The sequence below is a fragment of the Pteropus vampyrus genome, unplaced genomic scaffold (genome assembly GCF_000151845.1).
Source record: "Pteropus vampyrus isolate Shadow unplaced genomic scaffold, Pvam_2.0 Scaffold25, whole genome shotgun sequence".
NCBI lineage: Eukaryota > Metazoa > Chordata > Mammalia > Chiroptera > Pteropodidae > Pteropus > Pteropus vampyrus.
The window spans coordinates 6,387,907-6,392,921 of NW_011888806.1; the positions used below are offsets into that span (position 1 = coordinate 6,387,907).

The window sequence follows — 5,015 nt, forward strand, 5'->3', positions numbered from 1 at the left end:
TCCTGGAGCCCTCCTTTCCAGAGGACTCTGTTGGGCTTCATTTTGGATTGGGTGGTCTCTAGCCCAATGACTGAGATTTCATCTTGAGACAGAATTTCACTACTGAACATTTGGTTTCATTATTTTCTAGACCACATATCCCTTTATTTTTTCGTTCTATCTTTTATTTTACTAGTGATTTCTTTAGTAGAGATATTTTGGAGGTAAATGTCCTGGGCCTTTGCATGTGTAAAAGGATCTTTATTCTAGGTAATTCTAATACTCCCTTAGAGCTTTAAATATCTTATCCATTATCTTCTGGAATCTAGCTTTCTGATGAAGAGTCTGATGCTAGAATTTTCCTTGTCCTTTTGTAGATTGACTAAGTTTTCCCTCTTATGGGGCCTCTTTGTATTTTGTTTCCCATAATTTCATAATCATAAATTTATGTTTACTGTGTATTTGGTTAGATCTATCAGTCTGAACACTGTATCCTATGCATAGATATTGAATCTGCTGGATTATTCTTTTTATTTTGTATTATTATTCATTGTTTTTTTCCTCTTTTGCTCTCTTTTTTAGGACAATTTTTTTTATTTTTGAAACTCTGCGGAATAATTGGGGGCTTTTTATTTTTGGTTTTTCAAATATTTTTCCCTTTTTCCATGGTTGTTTTATTTTCATAACAACATGTTTCTTTTTTTTAATGAATGCCTTAATTCTAGGGTTGTCACAGGAAACTAAATATAAGTTGTTTTTAATTATCATCTCTACTTTTTATTTCTTTGGGGCCTTTATTTTCATATTGCTTTCTGACCTCAAATGTTCAGTGATACTTAGTTTTCCATACACATTTAATAATCAGACAATAAAAACCTGCTTGGGGACATTGCATAAGATGGGGGGATGTTTGACTAGAGGGAAAAAGGCTTTGATTTTTGAAGACCGGGCAAAATACAAAAAACAAAACAAGACATATTTCTGGTTTTGTTTTTGAGGAACCCACAAATGCCAGAAGGTAAGCTTTGTTTTCAAGAACACTGTGCTAGCTGCTCTAGATCTCCTCAGATGATTCATTTATTTTCCTTTAAAAAATAACCCCTCCCTCCACACCTTTCTCATACTTTTTTTACCCCTCTAGTATGTTAGATTCCTGAATGCTGAAAATTTTGCTTACAAACTGGGAGGCTCAACTGGTCCAAAAGAATAGCCTTTCAATTAACATCCTTGTTTAGAGTCTCATATCTTGCCATTGATAGACTTCAAACCCAGATTTTCTGTTACATGTTTCTCTGGGGGTCCATAGGATGAGTTATTTCTTTCTCAAGCTGCATATCCCTCTGACTCTATAAAAAGTTGCCAATCTTTCCCACCGACATATCGATTACTACTCTTCCATCCCCTCTCCACCTTCCAGAAACATTAAAATCTCATGTCTGCAGAAGACATTTACTTTACTGTGGTCTTGGGATTACATCCTTTAAAAAGTTATTTCACCACCATTTCAATGGGGCCTTATGAGGTTAAGAAAATTAAAAAAACAAAACAAACAAACAACAAAAAAACAAGCTTGTATGATCAAACAAGTTTCCAGAATTCTAAGTTTCTGCAGGAACAACTGATTGAATAATGGTAACATTTCCTAATGTGGGAAAAGAGAAAAAGATTTTAGATGGAAGAATTCATGAAATTAGTGAAAGATCAAGCTTATCCTACTACCCTCATTAATGCATACACAAGGCATGCTTTGATAAACCAAATAAGTAAACATCTAATTAATTTTACCTATATAAGTAAGCGCTTTTGCACAAGCAAACAAAAAACACCATGAAAATTAAGGTAATGACTTTTTCTTTCTTCCAGTTTAAATTTTATCACTGAACAAAAACTGTCAACGTGTGAAAAAAGAAGATCACTGGTAGTTTCAGATTATATTTTCTAATAAACTAGGAACTAAGAAGTAGACCTTAGATGTGATTATATCAATCAACGTCTGCTCGTCTTCAGGAGCTTGGCAAGAATCCACAATACTTCTAAAGTATCTGAGGCACTTGTGGATGTTTTTGAGAACAAAAGGTTTGGGAACATTGTAATTCAAATGTACGGAAATGGGTTGTTTGGTCCTTAGTTAAAGCAGCTGGAATTTACTTTGTTGAAATGTATGCCAGGCATTTTATGCTAGCAGAATCTGTTCTGCTTCATCTGCAAAAATGCTTACATTTTTTTTTCTTTTACATTAAAAACAAGTAAACCTGTAACACCTGGCACCTGTCATGTCAAAATCAAGGACTGATTGTGAGTGATGGCATTGTCCATATCTGGGGATCTGTTGTATAAAGTCATGGGGATTCTCTGCTTCTAATTATTGCCAAGTGATGCATGTACAAGAGTTAGCACTATTAGAAATGAAGAAAATGTTTTTCAGAGTTTCTTTCCTCAGTGTAACCCACAACGTTAAAAAACCAAAAACACTGCCCACAAAAAAGGTACTATGGAAGAATATAGAATAAGAGTTTCTCACATAAGTTTACCATTTCTAAGGCTGCTAAATTGTCACTGACCAAAATGAATAACACATGGAAGAACAATATACACAAAAGCTCAAGTAACTTTTTAAATTAAATTTAAATGATAAGCATAAAAATCTTCTAAGGTAAAGATAAGAGCCTCAGCCCCATAGCATGGATTAATTATATCATGAAAAGTAAAATTCCTTAATAAATTCCATTACTTTCCTGAACCCACTCCCTAACTCATTTAAGACTCTGGTGCCAGGTGAAATTCCTCTAAATAATATATTTTTTTAATGTCTCTTGCCTATTTAAATACCTTTAGGAACTCCCCAGAAAAAAAGTACAAAAGTAGCAGTGAAAGATCTCACAAATCTGGCTCCATGCTGGATTCCTATGAAATCTCTATTTCTCCCAAAATAGTATATCAGTTTGTCCTGAATGTATGCTTTGTCCCGTAAAAAAAAAAAAAAAACAAAACTGTTTTTCATTCTATTTGAGAAACTTATCAGTTCTCTGCTTCTAAACATCCTACTAATCCAGCTTGTATCATACTTCTTTTGTTTCAAACACTGTAACCCTCCCCGCACCTTTAGGATGCCTTTTACTTCTTTGAGTTCTAGACTCTGCTAGTATTTTGGATATAATTTAGGATTATATCCTTTCCCACAATGCACAGTACAGAGTGAGTGGTGAGGGACATTAGCTCTTTCTGGTGAGTCAAGTCATGAGTTCTGTTTGACTCTTTATTGAATGTTATTGTTTGACTATTAGTGTATTAACTAAGCCTCAAAAATCAGTACTTCTAAAAAGACAAAAGATTCTTTGGACTAAAGGATTAAAATAAACGAACAACCAAAATATCTAGAACATGGGAAATATTAATGCTATTATTTTTAAATGTATTTTTTTGTTAGTAAGATATTCTCACACAGTCTTTGTTTACCATTGTCCTAGATATCTGCAGCTCCGTGACCATTAGCAAATCATATTTCACTATTTAAACCTTGATTTTCTCACTGTAAATTTGTATTCCTTTCTCATTCCTTTCTCCACAAAAATTCAACCTTCATCGAAGAATCAAACATAAAATTTGAAGCCATAAAATATTAGAACAAAACTGGAGTTTTTTGCTTGTTTCCTTTGTTTAATCATGGAGTGAAGCAGGTCTTTCTATGCGTGACCGCGAACATAGGATCTAAAGCAATTTAACTGTGTAAAGTTTCTAAAATTTAAAGTATGTATATCCGTCAGCATAAAAATTCTACTTTTAATAATGATTCTTATAGATATAATTGCTCACTATGTGAGTATATAGACATACATTACATATATACTTATACTTTCATATTATATACATGTATACATATACACATTTATTCTATATTTATGAATTTATGAATTTTCTTTGTAGATTTAATAACTCAAGTGCAAATATACATATTATACATATATATGTACATGCACACACATATATATATACACACAGTATGTATAGCTATCCATGTGCATGTATATGTATATGTATGTATACACAAACACATTTTTTTCACCATAAAAATAGTAATCAAATGGAAATAGTCTAAATTCCTAAGAATAAAAAACAATGAAATATAAATTCATTACTTCTATATACTGGGCAATATTATATAGCTATTAGAAAGAATGAGGAAGAATTAATGTGCTGATTAATTAAAGGGATGTCCAGAATAAGAAAATAACAAAATGTCATGTACTATTAAAATTTTTGCATAGAACTGATCCTATTTTGTGCTTAAAGGATATGGAAAGAATTCTGAGGTGGAACGAAGAAATCATAATATTTAAAGCTACAGGTGTTCCTAAAGTTAGCCTGTTTGTGTTTCACTGATCAACCTAATATTTGAAGTTGTCTTTTGGCCAGCTCTAGTTTTGTCCTCACTATATCCTCTTCCTGACCATAGAAAGATATGTAAATCACCTCTTTCTATTCATTCCCTTAAAGAAACATTACTCCTAAGTCATCTGTATTTTCCGTTGACAGTTATTTTAACAGAGACATAAGATAGAGTTTATGTGATTAACTTAAAATAAAAAGCAGGAAAATATGCAAGGATGAATTTGTCTTATTTTATGTTTGCTGATCCAACAGTTTTAACTTAATCAAATGTTAATCCACAATTAAAAGAAATATTTACATTTGAAAACCAAATAAAGAATGTATGATCTTTATTCCATTATTATTAATTATTGTTTATAACATTTCATTATTTATGCTGCTTAATGAGGATAATAAATTACTTCAACTACATCTGGAATAAAGATATATTTTTAAGAATTTTACTCTATTCACATGAATTTTGTTTTTGATTTTGTTTTTGTTTTTTTGCCTTGTCCCTTTCTAACATGCTAATTGCATATTTGTAGTCCTGGCTGAAAAACATTAGCTACTGTTTTAAACCTCTCACTTAAAACATAGACTATTATATACTCTTTACAAGTTCCTCAGGAAACAGAATGTTGTCTTTCATTTATAGAGAATTCAAA

At 31.7% G+C, this 5,015-nt stretch overlaps 1 protein-coding gene across 1 annotated transcript in view; it reads right to left on the reverse strand.

Moving 5' to 3' along the window:
• Positions 1 to 5,015, reverse strand: part of CCSER1 (coiled-coil serine rich protein 1) — a 1,102,883-nt gene that overhangs the window by 423,813 nt on the left and 674,055 nt on the right. The window lies entirely within an intron of this gene.